The sequence below is a fragment of the Mirounga angustirostris genome, unplaced genomic scaffold (assembly GCF_029215605.1).
Source record: "Mirounga angustirostris isolate CCGP_5_RB_7025 unplaced genomic scaffold, mMirAng1.0.hap1 SCAF_6, whole genome shotgun sequence".
NCBI lineage: Eukaryota > Metazoa > Chordata > Mammalia > Carnivora > Phocidae > Mirounga > Mirounga angustirostris.
The window spans coordinates 12,428,022-12,448,465 of record NW_026991714.1 but is presented as its reverse complement, the minus strand read 5'-3'; the positions used below and the strand labels follow the sequence as shown (position 1 = coordinate 12,448,465).

At 43.8% G+C, this 20,444-nt stretch overlaps 1 long non-coding RNA gene across 1 annotated transcript; it reads right to left on the bottom strand.

Annotated features, from left to right (window-relative positions):
- Window positions 1-5,052: 5,052 nt before the first annotated feature.
- On the bottom strand, window positions 5,053-17,356 carry LOC135364638 (uncharacterized). Its single transcript, XR_010412079.1, has 3 exons — window positions 17,096-17,356; window positions 6,337-6,582; window positions 5,053-5,531 (listed from the first exon to the last, which is right to left on the bottom strand). It is a non-coding gene; the product is annotated as an uncharacterized LOC135364638 (long non-coding RNA).
- Between the last annotated feature and the right edge of the window lie 3,088 nt (window positions 17,357-20,444).

Genomic DNA, 20,444 nt, shown 5'->3' with positions numbered 1-20,444 from the left:
TACTCCCAGCTATTTGCTCAAGAGAAAAGAAAGCATATGTCCACGCAAAGAGTTACGTATAAATGTTCACAGAGCTTTATTTGTAATATCCAAAAAAAGTCCCAAACAACCTAAATATCTGGCAACAGGTGAACGAATTAACAACAAGCTGCAATTTATCCATGCAGCGGAATACTAGTCAGCAATAGCAAGGAATGAACTAGTGGTACAACACAGAATTAATTTCAAAATAAGGATGCAGGGTGAAAGAACTCAAGCCAAAAGGGGCATCTACTGCATGATGTCGTTTATGTAAATCTCTAGAAAATGCAAACTCATCTGTAGCAACAGAGAGATCAGTGGTTACTTGTGGGGTAGGACATGGGTGGGGTGGGAAGGAGACTGTTATTAGGAAAGGGACAAGCAGAAACGGGGGGGGATGTATAGGTACATTATCTCAATTGTAGTCATAGTTTCATGGCTTCGTGGGCATATTCATATATCAAAACTTAAAAATCGTACTTGCTAAATAGGTAGTTGTACTTGTACTTGTACTTGTACTATGTACTTGTACTATGGTTACAGTGTTAAAAAAAATTGATGAGGGCACCTGGGTGGCTCAGTTGGTTAAGCCACTGCCTTCGGCTCAGGTCATGATCCTGGAGTCCCGGGATCGAGTCCCGCATCGGGCTCCCTGCTCGGCAGGGAGTCTGCTTCTCCCTCTGACCCTCCCCCCTCTCAGGTGCTCTCTGTCTCTCTCATTCTCTCGGTCTCAAATAAATAAATAAATAAAATCTTTAAAAAAAAATTAAAAAATTGATGAGTACCTTGGCCCAGATCTCACTTTAGTAAGTGGTAGAGTTAGGATTCAAACCCAAGTTTCTGGCTTCAGAGTCCATGCTCTTAAGTCTCAGCCACTAGGGCGCCTGGGTGGCTCAGATGGTTAAGCGTCTGCCTTCAGCTCAGGTCATGATCCCAGGGTCCTGGGATCGAGTCCCACATCGGGCTCCCTGCTCCTTGGGAGCTTGCTTCTCCCTCTGCCTCTCTCTCTTTCATGAATAAATAAATAAAATCTTTAAAAAAAAAAAAAAAGTCTCAGCCACTAAATATACAGGAAGCATGGCTGCTACTATTATTATCATTATTATTTACCCAATCCTAGGTCTGTCCTTCATACACACTGACACTGCCCCCAGAGAAGCAAAAAGACTTGTCAAATTTCCCCTAGGAGTGAGCAACAAACCCGAGACTCTTGCCTGCACATCCTGACTCCCACTCTGGAGCCCCAGGCCTTCTTCTCTGCCATGAAACCCCTGGCCAGTCAATACGGGACAGCAGGTGGTGCATTAAGGAAGCACACCGCACGCCCCCCTTACATCCTGGCACCATCACCTGCTGAGTGAGAATGGATCGTTTATGTGACACCTTAGTTTTCTCATTGGTCTACGAGGACATAAGAACAAAAAATGCCCCAATGTGAATGACAAATTATAAGGTCACTTCAGCATTATTTGATCCTGGGACACAGGAGATCACCAAAAAGGAATAGAGGACATGGAAAGCAGAGGTGAAGGACCGAAAACCAGTGTTACCACTTTAGGACTGTCCGAAGGCACTTCTGGAATCCCCACCAAGAGGTGTCGAAAAACAGAGCACTCCAGCCACCCCGGCTTTCATGTTGATGGGCCGGGAGGTGCCCATCTTAGAAAGCCTTTGAGAATGTTTCTCCCCTGGACTTCAGGAAGCCAATACAGTAATAACAGGATCCAGGCTTTGTGTCTTTAACAACCCATTTATAGGAGAAAGTCTTTCTGGCATCTTAGGTATTCTCCTTCCCCTCCCTTTTATTCCTTCCACTTCCTTCATTCCAACTACCTAAGCACCTCAGATGGAGAGAGTGAGGAGGCCTCTCTTGTGCCCGTCCCAAATCAATACTATGTTCTCTCTCTCTCTTTCTCTCTCTCACACACACACGCACACACACGCACACACAGAATTCGAACTATTCAGGCAACTTTTTATTTTAGTTTGGAGCTCCTCCTTAAGAAGATCCTAAAACACAAAATCACACATAAATAGTTTATTTGAGAGGAAATCCCGAGAAACACTGTCAAGGAAGTGGGGAAGTGAGATGGGGAAGGGAAGACGGCTGATAATAGACTTGTTATCAAGCAAGTCATCGCTGTGGACAATTAGAGCTTCATCCCGCTGCTATCTCTGGGAGCCAGTGTAGAAAATACACCCCGGGGTCCTGCCATCTGAGCACTGAGAGAGCTGAGCTATTTATACACTAATTCCCATCAGTCATTGACCGAGTCGATGCTGCCTTTAACAAGCTGAACCTAGTGAGGGAGACAAAAATTTAAACAGTATAAGCTCCTCGATGGCTGCTCTATGTCTTATTCAACCTTAAACTCAGCCTGATGTAGGGTGGTTTCCTGACACTGGGAGCCCCCTATGCTGAAAGCAAAGCAGGAGGCCAAAGCAAGCTCCAGCTACCCGAGAGAGACTTCAGGCAAAGAAATGCAGCTGCTGGCATTGGGAAGGTGGTTGGCATGCACTGAAGGGGTCAGAGTGAGGGTGGGACATCAACACTTGCTTTCCTAGGACATTACAGCATCCCTTAGCAAGCCTGACTAACATACTTAGTGGAGCATGCTCACCGGATACTCATGGGCTCACCCACATTTCCCAGCCATGTAACCAAAAGACTATGAGCAGAAGCGACATGCATCATTTCCAAGTGAAAGTATTTATGAGTCAGTATGCAACCCTTCTACCCTCCCTTCTCTATAGGAGCAACCTAAAAGCTATACGTCCCATCCTCGATCCTGGCATTACCACCGGGAAAGGGGCTGATCCAGAAGGCTGAGGGACCCATGGCCAACGCTGCAGAAAAGAGAAACAAACCTCTATGTTCAGCCCCTGAAATGTCCAGATTTACTTGTTGCTGCCGCATAGCTTAACTGAGCCTGTCTAATATGTTAAGGTCTTTTGTCCTTCTTTTAAGTTTACATATTCATCCAACAAATACTTACAAATAAGCTAACATGTAATTATGATGTCCCGGACAGTATTTTTGGTGCTGGCGAAACAGCAGTGAACAAAAGGATAAAAATAGGTCTGCCCTTATGGGGCACTATACATACTAGTGGGAAGTCACCCTTGCCATAAAGGGAAAAAGTTTGTTTCTCCTCACAGTCATTGTAAGAGGTGCAATAGGAAATAAGCGTCTCGAGAGAAAGATGTTCTGGTATGTTGATGGGAGGAAGTCCATTGGTTGACCTGTACAAGGCAAGGATGTTAGACGACGAGAAAGGAAAATAGCAAGGCGAACTGCTCTTTGCATATTGTTTCAACATATGGGCCAGGCTCCGTGCTAGATGGTAGAGATCAGAAGGTAACTTATGCCATGCTTCACAAGCTGAATCTAGTGAAGGGAGAGAAATATATACCAAGTATAAATTCCTTGATGGCTGCTCTGTGTATTATTAAACTTTGAGTCTCAGCCTGACGCACGGTAGATGCCCAACAAACATTTATAAAATCTACTAAGAATTACATAATACTGTTTCACTTGATCTGAAAAGAAAAACCGCATTAAAAGAACAAATCAACCCATATCTCTGCTTGTCTTCGCCCTCAGCTTTTGCACACCAGTGCCGAAGGAGACCAGGGCTAGGACTTCCTACATCACTCCTGGAGTGCGTGGCACATGGCTCTGGAACAAGCAATCAACTGAAAGATTGGGCTCTGGGGATATGAGCATCAAAGAACCAACAGCTGTCCGGAGCTCAACTTGAACTTGAAAGCTAGATAGAGTAATCTGTAAGATGGAATGTGAGCCCTTGGGACTAAAACTCAGTCAGCAACCTTCCATTTGAGGTATGTCCCGTCTACATACCTCAGTGCAAATGGCAGCAGTCTGTTGCAAGGACTTGAGAACATTTCAAGAAACTAATACCTCTAGCATTGCCCCAGGCTTAGAGGGAAGTAAAGGTACCATGTGCATCCAGAAAAGAAGTCAAATTGGTGCCTTTGTTATGTCTTGGGATCTCTTGTTGCCATATTCTCACCACCAGGGATGTTCTCTTCTACCCACTTGCCTCTGTCCTGCTGGGACTCTCTTGGTGTCTGTTGAATGTAAGCAGATCCTAAGGAAAGTCTTTGGCAGATTCTGCTCTGGGAGAACTGACAAACTTAAGCACTACAACGTCTTTCATGAAGTATCACAATCAAAATAAATCAAAGTTGTAGAACTGCATACACATTTACCATTTAGCAACACAATTTACAGCAGGGTTATCCTCCCCCTGAACACAGAGCACCCTCAACCTCTTCTCTAGGAAATATTAAAGGTTCAGGACATCTCTGACCTAGGAGTCACCACTCATCCAGGGATCTGTGGAGAAGAGAGAGCACTAATTCCCCCTATTGGACCATTCCCATTTGGGAATGGTTCACAGGGTGTCACCTCTGCGCATCCTTGTGCTCACCGGCTCCCACTTCTTAATGACTGTTCGATTGCAGGTAGATTAGCACTATTTAAAACACAGAATATCTGCAGTGACCACTACAAGTTACCAGCCCCTTTTATCCTCAGGTCAATTCCTCTTAGCTAACAGCTTTGTCTAGCCGATAAAAAGCTCCGTGAAATCTAATCCAAAGCACTGTGAAGTTCAGCAATCTCTTTCTGTTAGATCTACAGCCTACCCTGTAACTTACCCCAACAGTTGGAAATAATATTAACTGACCCCCTCATAAGCGTCAGAAACCAGTTGCTTCTCACTACCAATCATCTATTTTTGGAAATAACTGCAAAGCAAGCATATGGCCAGTCCTAGCTCTGACTCTTAAAAGCAATGCCCGTTGGTCTTTCGTCTGCCCCTCATTATTTGGTTCTCTTTCCTATCCACCCACCCCCTCCTATGACTTTAGCCCTAAGGACTGTTTTTCCTCTCTTCATTCCCTCCCCACCCCCAATCCTTACCCTTGTACCACAGCAAACCACATCTTACCTATGTGGAATGCAGAAGAAATGTTTTCCTTTTGATATTAAAAAGTCCTCCCACCAATTAAGTAAACATTGGCCACACCGCAGAGCTGGTATGTTATTGCAAAGCACAGGAGAGCACAAAGCCGGAGTTTTTGCAGAGCTGTGTCAAAAGGAACCTCAGGCTTTGGCCTCACCTCCAGGGAAGAGATGAAAACACTCTATGCACGTGTCAGAATGCCAAGTGCAACCATATGCATGCATTGCTACAGTGTCAGAGGACATGACTGAACAACGGGATCTTCTTACCTATTTGCTCATGGGATTCCCTCTCCTCCTCCCAGATGGGATCCAGGCTCTGATCAAACATGGTGCTCTTGGAGGTTTATCTCTGGCGACAATAGGTGGACCCTGGAACCCTGTGGTCAACGGGGCACTTTCATAGTCCTGGGCTTCAGGAACTGCGGAACAGAAGGCTGAGAGCCAGACTCTGCCACAGGCATCAGCCAAGTGCACATCTTTCCCGAATTTCTGAGGGTCATGACGTTCTTAACCACAACTGTAAAACAGGAAGGTGGGACGAGGAAGCATTTAAATGATTCTTTTCAGCGCACCTGTGCGTCAGTGCAGACAATTTGCAATTGTCTGAGATGAAGTTTCAATATTCAGTCATGCATCATTGAGCCAAGGCTGTCTATTCTCAGGCTTCACAGAGGGAATGTGGCACGCTGCTCCCGCCCTCTGTCTGATGTGCCTAATGGTCCAGGAGGCCGTTTTGACTCCCCTTCTCCATCTCCCCATCCCTTAGAAGAGACAATTCCAATTCTTCAACAGAGCCTCAAAGAGGACCCAGAAATAATAAGGTCCCCATGTGAAAAGTCGCCTGTGGTACCCATAGGGATTCCGCCAGTTATTAATAAAAACACCGCACGGAAGGTTTCCATTTTCCCCAGTTTCTCAGTATGTGGTTACTTTTGTCCACGGCATCCAAGGGTGAGTTAATTTTATTAAGAACATTATGAGACGGCTAGCATGTCAGAAGTGGACACCACTCTCTCTCCAGCCCTCTATTCTTGGTAACATGGTTACATATCGGCTGGCGCCAAAAGCCAGTTGCGCCTTTTTTCAATCTAACAACCACTCTGTGGATAGCATTTGTTTTCCATTGCTGCCAAAGAGACAATCTGGCTCTCATTTCCTTTGAAGAAGAGCCCATTCTGATGAGTCAGGTCTACAATGGGAATAATTAGGTCAAATAAATGAGCCCTTCCAGCTGCCTGTGGCACCACTCAACACCCCCATGTTGCAGATAATGGAGACAACGTGGGAGCAAAAGCAGAGGTTATCTGTTGAGTTATACCTACCTCTTGCCCAAGGGACGTTATCAAAACGTACGCAAGGTAATTACGGCTCCTCTCTTTGCATCTGGAAAAGTGAAAATGGATCCATAAAATCGTGTGGTGGTCCCACTGCCTTCCCAGCCTACAAGAGAGGGCTCCTATCCCATGAGGAAATGCAAACCAGCTGGAAGGTCTCAAGACAGGCTTCTGCATTGTGTCCCATTTGTCCTCATGGACTCCCAGTCACCTTCTCCTGGGCTGTCATGTCCACTGGCAGGAGAGAGAGGAAATTCAGTGAGATTGGAGTCATACACCAGCTCTTGTTAATGCTCTGCTCAAGCTGGTATGTGCAGCTCATCACTCAGGCAAGACACTCACATAGTCTATCAGTTTGCTCAACAACCTATACACATGGCAGGAGATGAACCTGGGCTCGGATTAGAAATGCCAACCTGTTACCCAGATTCGGGAGTTCCCCCACCCAGATCTGGGTGGCAGGAAGTGGGGAATAGAGAGAAAAACCTTTATAAGGTAGTCTTTCATCCAAGAGGCTCATTACTCGGGGCAGGCGGGGAGGAATCTTTGTTTCTCCCTCATCTCTCTCTTTTTTTTAACTTTATTAAACCATCTGGAAATTACTATAATGTAGGAGCTCTCAAAAGTTGCACCACCAAATCCCACCAACCTGGGATGTTGTACCTAATGTTGATGAGGGTCACGGACCTCAGGCAAGGGTTAATGACACATCTCACCCTACATCAGCCTGACCAGGCCAGGTGCTCTTTCCAAGCAGCATGTTCTCGTAAAGATCCCACCACTTACTTTTTAAATCAAAACCACCATCTGAAGCCTCTCGTGCAAGTGATTATTTTGAGTTGTGGTTGATTTGTTTCCCCACAGGTTCCATTATTTTGGATTATGCCAGCTCTACAAAAAATAAGAAACTTCTTCTCTGAAAAAATAAAAAGTTAGGGGCGCCTGGGTAGCTCAGTCGGTAGGCGTCTGCCTTCAGCTCAGGTCATGATCCCAGGGTCCTGGGATTGAGCCCCACTTCAGGCTCCCTGCTCCAAACGAAGCCTGCTTCTCCCTCTCCCACTCCCCCTGCTTGTGTTCCCTCCCTCACTGTCTCTCTCTCTCTCCCTCTGTCAAATAAATAAATAAATAAATTTTAAAAATAAATTAATTAATTAAAAATAAAAAGAGAAATTCAGCTGACATTGAAGTAATAGGTAGGAACAAAACCACTGCTTCCCAGTCCTTCATGCCTACAGGGATGGACGCATCTCACGCCTACCAGATGGTGGATGATGCCCGAGTAGAAGCCCAGGAAGGACAGGATAGCTGTGAGCCTCAAAAATGAGCCCATTTCCAACTGTTCTGGGGCAACTGACTGTCAAAGTCAGCGTACCATAAAATATCTTTCATTCAGTCACCCAGGAAAGAGGATCTCATAACCCTGAATGAAGAGGAATTACTTTTTTCTTTTTTTAAATCTCCTTCTAGCCTTTAAACAATCTCATTCACTTGTCTTGCCCTAATCTAACTTCCTCTCCTGGGATGTGTCTTCAAGGCTCATTACTAAGAAATGCTGGCATCAGCCACATCATAGGCTTAAGACTCCAGCACCTCTGCTTCCATGAGCAAACCTCAGCTGTTGCAAAGTGAAGCCATATTTCACCTCCCCCAAGAGGCCAGATCTAAGCTATAGCACAAACTCCAGAAGGATGGGCAGATGCGGGGTGAAGAAGGGAGACTCCCTCACTGGGGCAGGGGAGCTACTATAGGTCCCCTGCCACCCCGTGGAGCACACAGCTAGCTTTGTTCTGCCATCCCAGGCCAGAGGTGCAGCATGGTTCATGCATACACCAAGTTCAGTATGTGCTTTAGGTCAAGGCAGGAGTGGTATGCTCACACGTGCAGCCACTGAAGCCTGGGATGGGGCTCAGTGAGGCGAGGAGAGGGAGTCGAAATCGAGCAGGGCCCATTAATTCATCGAGCAGGCCCTTGTCTGAGCTGGCTGGATTAGAAATGAATTCCCAGCAGGGCGGCCTCATGGCGTTGCTGCTATAATCGGGGTGGGGACCTCAAAGAGTTTTAATTGCTGGTAATACAAATGGAACAAAACTTTAAAATGCAGTTTCCTCCTGGTTCCCCCCACCACAACCACCCTGTGTCATCTTTAATCTGCATTTGGGAGGATATTAAGATTTGGGGTATATCAAGAGTACAGAGGAGAAGGAAAATCCTGTGATGTGAAATATTCTTTAGCAAGAAAAGCAATCGGAGAAGTGACTATAAATCCACTTCCGCTGTTTGTTCTCTTTTCTCTACCTCTGATTCCCCCCAGTAAATAGTAAAAAGATGATGGCTTTGGAATTCATGTTTTTACTGGAATTGGAAGGAGCTTTATCAAAAGAAGTCCAGAACGCTCCCTTTTCACCTGAAGGAGGACAAGGCACCCCCCACCACCACCATTGGAGTACCAGGTGGGGGGGGGAGGGGTAGCACTGCTGATAAGCTCTTAGCAATTCCCCTATTTGCAGACACTAAAGAGCCTTTACTTGAAAACTGATGAATAAGTTTTCTTTTGTGTCATAAGAATAGGTGACCTTTTCCCCCTGAATTCCCATCCTGGGGGCCAGGGAAGAGAGCCCAGGATCCCTTCTCTTGGCCTTCACACCGTGGGAAAGAGTATCTAGAGTTTAAAAGCCTGATAAATGCCCTCGAACAGCTTTGAAAATCACTCAGCGTGAGCACTTGCCCCCTGAACAAACATCCACGTTGTATCGCGACAGGCATGCCTCGGGGTCTTTGACCCAGTCACAGACACAGAGCCAATTTCCTTTGTCAATAGATTCATGCCACTTGTCTCGCTCCTGAAAACAGTTTCTAAAGAATTCTCCAGTGAAGTCAGTTTCCTAGGAGAATCCATCACATCTCCCCAGCAGATATTTCTACCTTGCAAACCATTAGATAAACTTAAAGAACAAATTAGTCCTCACGGTCGGCCTCCCCAGCCCTTCCCCAGTTCACTACTTAAATCACTCTACTTTCTCAGAGGATCTGAAGCAAGCTTTCAGATCAGAGCCCTCCAACCAAGAGCCCAAGTACATAACTCATAAGAACAATCGCCCAACAACTGTTTCTTCAATTTCTCACATCTGGTATCTGCTCCCTTGTGAATGGGACAGCCACCAGCAGGAAGGGTTAGGGTGGGAGTGAGTTAAGTCTCGAAAAAAAAGAGGCGATGGAAAAGCAGAGAGATCAGAACTGTCTGGGGAGGCAAGTGTCGGTCAAGGGCTCTGAAACCCTTCACATAGCTCTTTCTACTCTGTCTTGATTTTGTCCATGTCTCCAATTTTATGTACTGGCCATCCTAGAAACTATGAGCTCTGCCTAGCCAGTTACAAGCAACTGCTAGTTACTTGAGAAAAGAGTCTGTTCCTCGGCAGAATCAGAACAAAATCTACTTTGATTTGCTTGGTATCCCGAAACTGAATTAAGCATCGTTAATGGCACGGTATGATAAAAAAAAAAAGCACTGACTTAGACATTAGGGAAGCCCGAGTTGTGTACTTTGCCTCTGCTGCTTGTCAGGCAGTGTGGCTACTCACCGAGTCTCTGCTTTCTGCTTTGTAAAACTGAAAAGATGACACCACTTACCTTGTATGAGTCAAATAAGAATAAAATGAGAAAAAAACAAAATGACAGAAGGTTTTTAACACACTTGAACAGTGTCATAGTAAATAGTGTCTAGTTCCCTCTATCTTTGATGTACATACAACTATAACCAGGACCCCATCATTAAACTGGTTCTGACATCTTGACTTGTCATGGTTTCCTTTATAAGAGTTAACAAACAATGCCAGTCGCCAGCCCTGTTACCCATAATCGTTGTAATATTGATGCACCAAAATAATAACATGGTAAATTATAAAGGCAAGTCATTTCACACAAAAGGAGGAAAGGAAAGGCTGGAAAGAGATGAGAAGTAAATTCACAACTTTAGCAGCGTAACCTCTCAAAGAAAGAAGTTTTCCTGTATTTTAATATGTCACTTTAATGTAGAGTATAATATTATAGAAGAACATTTTATTAAATTATAGAATTTCAGGGTTATAAAGCCCAAATCCTTCCACTGATACCTGAATACCATGTGAAATACTTTTTACTTTTAATTTACTCTTTAGAGTACTTTTTTTTAAAGGCTATTTGAGGATTCCCTGAGGTAAGCAAGATGGTCACAATCCAGGAATAAGAGGTTTGAAGTCATGAAGGCAGGTAACTTGAGACAATCCTCTTGGTTCATACAGTTCATACTGAACTGTAACTGGATATATGCCCTATAATTTCTCTTTGGAAGAGATAGGGGGATAGAAGAAATTTACAAATCTAAATGTGCTCCCTCGTGGGCACAGCCACTGTGGACTACAGACTGACCATGCAGTGAAGGGTGAAGTTCAGCTAGTTCATGTGGCCCAGAGTCCATGGCATCCAAGTCCCCTGGGGTAGATGGCTTGGTGGTGGTGGGTATGGAAAATGGGGCTCCAGCCTGAACTCCTGAAGACGGTTTCTTTGAAGACAGTTCTGAATCTTTGAAGACAGTTCTGAAATTAGCATTTTGCACAAAAATTCACATTTTTCATAAATTCTAAAAGTGAAACCCTATTTATAATGTGAAAAAAAAGTGATGAGACAAAGCATTATACTCATCATTGAAAAGAGGCAAAGGAGCTTACGTATTAATGGAGAGAAAGAGGAAAAACAGAAAGCCAGTCATCTTAATGTGCAGATGTGTCATAATGTGCCATTTAAAAAGCACCCATGTAACTCATTCCCAACTCAACTGCCTCTGGGAGAATCCAATTAGAAATATTACCCTGTGCCTCTAAAATGAGTCTCAAAGTTTAGTCACATTTAAAATAAAAGTATAGAAGCAGAAAATATTCATTTGCCTCAATATAATACTCAAACACTCAATACTACCTTTTTTTAAGAGTCCAAACATGATGTTCTTTAGCAAAAGAAAAGCCTACTGGGAAAATAATATTGTTTTGTTGGGTCTGAATGCATCTTTCTAGAAAACCAACTATGCTGCACTCAGCCACAGGAGGATAAGTTCTTCAGAAAGAATCTCAGCAAGTTGTTTAACTTAAAATCACAAGCAGAAAATTTTTTTAATTTCCAGGAAAAAGAATCAGCACCCTCTTCCAGTTCACTGAGAGATGTGGGAAGTGTGTGTCATATTTACCAAAGGGTAAATGCTTCCTAACCATTCTAACGAGAGCTCCTGAGAACCTAGCTTTCAGCTTTATCACAAGTTAAAATAAAAAGGGTAAAAACATATAGGAATCCAAATTCACACCACCCATGAAATGAAGTTTGTAATTCCACCTTGGCCATTAGACCACAAACCCTTTCCTTATCAACAGTCTCTTCCACCTTCCTCATTCCTATGTCTTCATCACACCCTTAACAACATGCCATCCATCTAAAACCAGACTGAGGAGATTACTGTCCTAAGATAATGAGATAAAAGTGAAGATAGAGTACTACAGAATCCTTAGAAATTAGAGGTAATATCTACCTGGGGCTATCAAAAAAGAGTTCATAAAAATAATATTTTTAAAGAATCCTGATAAGAAGCATGAAGTTGAACAGAGATGACCGAGAAAAGACATTACAGAAAGAGAGAATATGAGACAAAACATGAAGGTCAAAGATGAGAGACACGATTAAGGGAGGCCATGGCTCTCTTGCCACTTGCTCTCCACATATTTTATCAACCCTCATATCTTCTATTAGACTCCTTCCATATCTCTCCAATCTTCACTTGACATTCAATTCTCTTTATCATTGTTCTAATTTATAACCTCGGTACCTTTCTCCACCTAGTCGGTTGTGACAATCTTCCAACCATTTCTTCATCTTTGGATTAATCTATTCACTCCTTAGTTTAACATAGATTAAAAGCAGGATTGGGTCCCCCAGTGTCTATTGTATAAACCCCTACGTCCTTACTCTAGCATTTAATGTCCCACTCTGTCATTCTAGTTTTTGGTCTCAAAGTTTCCCTTAACACAGATACACAGCAGTCAGGGAACAAGTGAAGAAGTCGGGTAACAAGAGGACTGAATCTCAATTAAACAGCCACGGATGACCTTTGAGAGCCCAGTCTCAACAGAGCGATGGGAGTGAGCCACAGTGGATATGGAAAAGAAAAGGAAAAAATGAGGAATAAAGGTGAGCCTAAGAGGTGAAAATAGCTAGTACAGATAATTCTTTGGGGGAGCTAGACAATAAAAGTAATATGAATAATAGGATGCTATGCTAGGGGAGTTAGGAGGGCCAAGGAATGACTTCTTGGTGGTGGTGGCAGTGGTAGGTGGCATTGTCAGTAGTAGATGGAGGTGGTGGTGTTACTGTTTGTGGTGGCTGGGATCAGGAGAGAAGAGACTGAGTCGCCAGATTTCCTATCCAAAATCACAGCAAAAATGAGAGGTGCTCACCCACAACCAGAGAAAAGTGAAGGACAAGTCAAAAGCCCTTACCAAGCCAACAATCTACAGAGAAATCTTAAAAACATTTATAAGAACCATAGCTTTGAGTAGAAAAATTATTTTGGCATATTTTGGGAGAGGAGGGGGCAATATCAATTAAATATAAACCTATTTATGTATTTGTTTATTCCCCAAACTTGTTCCAGAAAGAATCTAAGGCAGCCACAAAGTGCTAGGTGCTGGATAAAAGCCACCACATCCTGGAATATGAGCTAAACTCCCTTGGCCAACAGTGCTATAAGACCCAAGCAAATAGATCGTAAACAAAGAGCTCAAAGCACCAAGCTCTTAAACAGAAGGAATAAAACTGAAGGACCATGATGAGGAGGGGCAGGTCCCCCAGGTGTACCTGAGTGCCGAACTGGTTCCCACCACATCAAAAGCCATGGCACAGCCCCTAATTCCAATTGCTGAAACATTTTAACAGCTGGGAATTAAAATAAGCTGTCAGCCAGCTCAAAAAGATTTTTTAATTCAAAATAAATCAGGCTAACAACCTGCAGATGTTTGGAAAGAAAATGTTTGGGTGACTCATTTTCAAAACCCAATTCCCTAACTTTCCCATTTCAGGGTTTCTGAATAACTGCTACCTGCCCTTCATGTCTAATCATGAGACACACTGTTATGCTGGCATTGTGAGACTTAATAGTGCTCTAGTGTGTTGATGGTCACGGGTTCCATCTGGTAAGCTAAGCTGAAATCTGAATTCAAGGGCATGGAGTTGGTCAGATTACTGAACGTGTTGCTAGGTCTCGGGATCTCCAGAAATCCTTCCATCTCTAACAGGAGATAGAGATACTCAAAAGTTCTGCCCGAAAGTCTCTGTGCTTAGGTTTGCATTAACCTTTGTGCCACATTTCTTAGGGAAAAAAATGGGATCATCTCAGCATGGGTCGAATGACAGAATAGAAACAAGGAGAGAATAAAACAGAAGAAGAGGCTGCAGAAGCAATGAATACTATCACAGACTCAAGACAAATGGCCAAAGAGAAATCAGCACCTCAGAGCCCCGTCTGAGGACAACGTGGGAGGTGCACGCATCAGTGGAGGAAGAAGAGGAAAGCTTCAGCTCCTCCACCTGAGAACCACCTGGGTCAATCCCAGTCAGCCTTTTTCAGCTGGCAAATATAAAACAAACCATAATAATACAGTACTAAATCTGATCATAAAATCTGGGAGCTGTTGGTCATCAAAGCGATGAGGTAGAGGTATGAGATTGCTGCCAGTGGGGTGGGAAACTCTTCACCCATTCATATTCAGCAGGTGATTTTTGCCCCTTCCAGAAGGACTTCCCTTCTCCTTTACCTTTCCAGCAGTTCAGGCCGTTATAATGCAGTGCCACAGATTGGGTGGCTTATAAACAACGGAAATGTATTTCTCATAGTTCTGGAGGCAGGGAAATCCAAGATCAGGGTGCTAGCATGGTCAAGTTCTGGTGAGGACCCTCCTCTGGGTTGTAGATTGCTGGCTTCCCGTGTATTCTCATGTGGGGGAAGGGGTAAAAGAGCCCTGTGGGGTCTCTTATAAGGGCACTAATCCCATTCATGAGGGCTCTGCCCTTACCAGAACCTGGCCCCCTTACCAAAGTTCCCACTTCCTAATTCCATTGCATTAGACATGAGGATTTCAACATAAGAACTCTGGGGACAAGTTCAGTCTGCAGCGCTCTCCTGGCCTCAAGTCACCAATGGTGGGAAGCTAACTGGGGCCTCTGTTTCCAACTTCCCTGTACACCCATAGGCGTTTCCATGTTCCCCCGCTGAGGGTCTCACACCCAGCAAGCACAACAACGATCTGCCTCCAGGTCTATCTCCCACTTCATTTTTGAAAGCAAGAGCTATGTCTTGCCATGCATCCCCAGCACCCCACACAGGGCCTAGCATTTAGGAAGCAGTCAGTAACTATTTGCTGAATTATTCAGTCCAGTTCATTACGGAGAAAATTATTATTTTTAAAGAGAGTAAGCTGAAAAGTCTCAAAAAATGTTCTTTAGATATGTACATTTTCCCAAACTTTTGATGACCTGTCCTCAATTAAAATGACTTCCAATACCAGAAGCCGAAAAAATAATAGAATGCCTTGAACTAGAGGTTGTTTGATTAAGAATCAGAAGATTTCTTAAGACACATAAAACACTTATTTCTACCTTTGGAGTTTCCACATTCTCACTGCTACAGCAAATAGCAGTATCCCTGAATCCCTTTCAGCCAGAATTCAACACAAACGGAAGGTAAAAGGTCATAGATGCTTAGCTCTAAGAGAAGAAAAGGTGAGCAGGAATGATGTGTTCCCTATTTCATCCTATTTGCTCTTCTCATCACACCGATCTCATTGAGAAAGGGGTAAAGAGTCCCTACTCAGCCAGCCATCTTAGGTAGGGCTCAAGCCCATCTCACCAAAGAGTCAACGTCCTTGATGAATGAAAACCAAATGACTATCAAGAGCGTATTCTTTTCCAGCAAGGGTCTATGGCCAAAAAGACATATACTGAGCTTGATGTGCTTCCACGTTACAGAAAACAGATTTTCTCTAGCCATGATTATTTCCAATCTAAATGGTCAAAATCCAGTACTTTTATACTTGACTCCACTACTTACTAGTTCTACCACCCTGGACAAGTCATTTCATTTAGTTACTTAGGAAATATCACTTAAATTCCTGCGATATGCTAGGCACAATGCCAAAGGCTAGAGATATAATGGATAGATGGATAGAAATGTTCTTTGACCTCACAGAGCGTAGATCTGTTTCTCCCCCATCTTAGCACCCCCTAGTGGTAAACTTGGGTTCCTGATACAAAGGTTTCTAATTAGGAATAAATGAGGTACCAATGACAGGTGCCAAATGCAGTACCTGGGAAATAATATGGGCTCATTAAATGCAAGAAACTATTATTATGATTAACCAATAAGTTGATGTCAAAGTTTTATAAACCATAAAATATAATACAATTATTCCCATTATCATTTCTATGATAGCGAATTTTTAGAACAAATTGTTAAAATAAAGCCAGTATTATATTCCCAACAATTAGAGATGCAGCATTTTATACACATTTAAGCTTCACACGTGGCTGTTCTGATAGCCTAGGCACACTCCAGACCTAGGAAATGTTTTCAGGTTGCCCCATCTCCTACCACTCTACACAGGGCCAGCTACACCCAACGGCTTGCGAGTCCCTGCTGTAACAGGCATGTCCACCCTGTACTCCAAGGGCACCCCGTGCAGACTGCAGTTTTGTGGCCCCATTACAGTCTGCCTCCTCACCCAGAGCTCAGGTCTTTGAGGACAGGAATCATGTTCTCTCTTAGCTTTCTTTCCCTCACAGCTTCTCAGTCAGTTCCTGGTATGTAGTAAGGATTTGGTCCATAAACGTGCATTATTTTAAAAGTAATGATTAAATGAGGGGTGCCTGGATGGCTCAGTCGGTTAAGCATCTGCCTTTGGCTCAGGTCATGATCTGAGTCCCACATTGGGCTCCCTGTTCATTGGGACCTTGCTTCTCCCTCTCCCTCTGCCGCTCCCCCTGCTTGTGCTCGCTCTCTTTCTCTCCCTCAAACAAGCAAATAAATAAAATATTTAAAAGTAATGATTAAATGAATCAACAAGAGGGAAAAAATAGAATATATTATTTATGCCTTAATCATCTACTTATCTGTAAAATAAATCACATTAAAAGAGTATATTTTCTATTCAGTTAGAATTCAGAAAGCATTTAATAAACACACAATTAACTATTGTGTGCACAACCATGTGGGAGACCTTAGGAGTGACGTAAAAATGACAGAAACGCTGTACACAAAGTCTCCAACTTCGGAGGCTACAAAAACCTTTGGAATTCATAGTATTCAAAGTTATCATTTTGTGGGTCATGAAACTAAAGTTCACAGTGTTTGACTTGCCCAAGATCAAAAAAAAAAAAGAAACAATGACCACTAACATATCTTGCATGGTTCCCAGGTGCCAAACGCTTCCCTTGTATTATTTCCTTTAATTCTCAAAACCACACAATGAAACAAGGGCTATTATTGTCCCCATTTCACTGATGAGGAAACTTAGTATTAAGGAGATTAAGTGACTCGCCCAAGACAAAGCCAAGTCTAAGAAGGAGGCTGTGTGACCCTCTGTCCATTTCTCGTGCCACCTCCCCACACTGACTGAATAACCCGAAATTATCCCAAGGCCATACGTGAGCAGAATTCCAAGCAGGAGCGCCAGCTAACCTGGTACCTCTCAGCCCTGTGGAGAGTGACATCAGCAGTGACAGAGACCGTGGGCTTCCGCAGTTCCTCACGCGCAGGCTTGGGACTTCTCATCTGCCTTGTTATTTATTAAATGAGATTCTGGTTACTTTTGTAAAAGGAAAAAAGAAGGTGTTCTTTCTCTCTCCCTGCCCCCACTTCCCTCCCTCCTTCTCTCTCTCTCCCTCCCCCTTCTTTCCTTCCATTCTCTCTCTCTCTCTCTCTCTCTCTCTCTCTCTCTCTCTCTCCCTCCCCCTTCTTTCCTTCCATTCTCTCTCTCTCTTCCTCTCTCTCTCTTTCTCTCTCCCTCTCTCTCTCTTCCTCCCTCCCTCTTTCTATCTCTGTCTCTGTCTCTCTCTCCCTCTCTCCCCACCCCGCCCCCGTCTCTTTCTCTGTCTCTCTCTGACACAAAAAGAGAGACGGACAGAACATGTGTGGGGCCACAGGCTTAGAATCAGACCATCCCCCCAAGCCACGCATTCACTTACTTCACCAGAGCAGGACCTGCCAGAGTCCACTGTGAAAAACTGCCTCATTGCCCCCCTCCTCCTCCCCCAGAGGCCATCAAAGTCTTTGGTTAGGGAGTTAAAATCCTCTATGAGACACTTCTGCCACCTAGTGTGAAGAGATCTAGAAAAAAATAATTTAGGTGGATAGCAGAAGAAACACAATATAACCCCAAATTGCAAGACATTTTCAAATAAATACCATCTACTTACCCCAGACTATTTTCGAAGTTACAAAACAAATGAGCATTTATAGGTCTGATGCAGTAGATTGAGGCCATGATTTTAAACCAGCCGAAAGCTTTTTGACAATATATTGCAAAAGAATGTACCATGAGCATAAGTTCCAAGATAGGCCACAGTCACTTTGAGTTCAAAATCACGTGTACAAACTACGAACAATTTCAACTCAGCAGGGACCAATCCAATGAGATTGTATTGATATCTACTAAGAAATTGCTTTTCCTAAGAAACCATAGTTCAGGAGAAGCACATTTTCCCTAATGCTGAGACATGAGAGAATCTCTATACTTGTTTGTTCTGTTGTTGTTATCCTGATAAAAAGGGCACTATGTAAGATAATGTTTTCAAAAACTTCCTTACAATAAACCTAATATGTTTCACACAGCTTTCCCTGTATCATCTGTCGGCATAGGCTGGAGACAACCTCAGGGTGAAATTCGGTGCAAGCGTCCATTGTAAGGGGCCAAAGCACATCCCAAGCACACAGCTTTCTGGTAGTGTGGTTTTACTGAAAGGTGAAGTGAGGTGTGGAAAGCCAAAATCTTCAATAAAAACCTTCTCAGGGCTGGGTGGCTCAGTTGGTTAAGCGTTCCACTCTTGATTTCGGCTCAGGTCATGATCTCAGGGTTGTGAGATCGAGCCCCGCAACCAGCTCTGCGCTGAGCATGATGGAGCCTGCTTGGGATTCTCTCTCCCTCCCCACCTGCCCCTCCCCCACCACTCCTGCTCTCTCTAAAAAAATATAAAAAAACAAAAAAATGTTTCTCACAACTGGCCATGGAAAAAAGATTGGACAGACAGAGTTCAGGTTTTTATAATTTCTGGAAAACCCTTGGAGTGCAGACAGTCTGTGATTCTGATTACTGAAATACTGATTTCCTTCAAAAATCAACCAGGAAAAGCTACTGTTCTTAATGGAAATTAAAGAGACAGATAAGCCCCATGTCAGTGTGGAGAAACAACCCCCTCCAAAACAAAGGGGGGGAGGGTGCCTAGCGCAGTCACTCTGAAATCAGAGTGAAATTGGACGGTTGAAATTCACAGCAATTGAACCCGTCTCAGCACCTGCCCCCTCAAACGCAGAAGCACCTGCCATGCAGAAGCGGAATGTACTGCAATCTCCACCTCTCAGAGTATCTAGTGCAGGAAATGTAGACCTCGGGGAGAATTGCTGGAAACCAGAGGGGCAGTCCGATCGGGTTCACGGGCTGGCAACGCACCGGCGGCTAGTGTGGGCACAAGGGACTATGAGAAACTGCCTCTTCAGGGCCAGCGCCGGGGATCCAGTTACATCACAGAGGGTGAAACCACTTCAAAGCCCAGATACTGACAGCCTGAAGCCCATGAAGGACTGAAATGAAATACTACCTATTTCACCAGGCCTGGAGCGACGAATCATACAACCTAATTCCTCCGCCGAGCCTTGGTTAATGATCAAGAGGCTCGTCTCTCCCTGGCCCGCTTGGCATATTGAATGTAGTTTGTCTTTATGTACGTGTTTCATTTTTGGAAAGCTATACGAGATAATGGAAAGGCATAAATTAAAGAGGTATTTTAGGTGGGGGGGAAGGCATTTATTTATTTTATTTATTTATTTATTTTTTTAGTCCTGCCACCTGCAAAGTCCTTTCAGAGCCACAACCGATAGAAGCTGAAATGCTAGAAGGGAAAGAAGCAAGAAGAGAGAGTGCACCGTTAAAATAGGAAAGGCTCTAGGAATGTGGCTCTAGGCCCAGGAATCCAAACTGGTTATCTCGGACCATAATTCTTTAAAAATATTTTCCAAGAAGAGAGGCTCGTATCCCTAGACTGAGATTGTGCCGGGGAGCTCCTAAACTCCGGTCCAGCATCTTGCCTTAGAAGGGTCTAGAAATATCGAGGAAAGATGAGTTTGAAAACACACAGAAGTCCTATTAGACAGCTGCCCAGCGTTCCTGTGACTTTTTCTTTGCTCGCTGTAGTCCCTTGAGGCTGTTTCCACCACCACCACCACCACCCCCCGCACCCACCTCTGCACTCCCACCCCCGCACTCCCATGTCTAGAGTGCTATTCCTCTTTTCTGACAACTGCTGAAAGCCCAATTTCGTACCCAACACCCACAAGAAAATTTCTCTGCAAATCACATAGATTTGTAAAGCTCTTTCCTGAAGCCCTACCGGGATTATAAGCCACCTATTATGTCCCTTAGTTTCCTCATTGTTCATGTATTTGTTCTATTTCCAAAAAGATGATTCATTCTTGAAAAGTCTTATGGTTGGTTATACTTCAGGATTCCCCAAGCACCTTTTCAGCCCAACAATATAGTAGCTACTCAGTAAACTGCTGAGGGTTGACTTTAAGCTCTAGATGAACTATCGTAAATTGGACCTCATAGCTCTAAGGTCTTGGGTTGTGATGAGGATGAGATGTGCATAGGAAAACGATTGTTTCATCTGACACAGAAATGAGGGTGCGTAGTTATCATTTACCATGACCTAAGCTAGAGATTCGTCTTGTCTTGTGCTCAAAGACTACAAATGACATCTTATACTGTTAGAAGGAAAAGAACAGCTGCTTAAGGAAAGGGCACAAGAAATTGTAA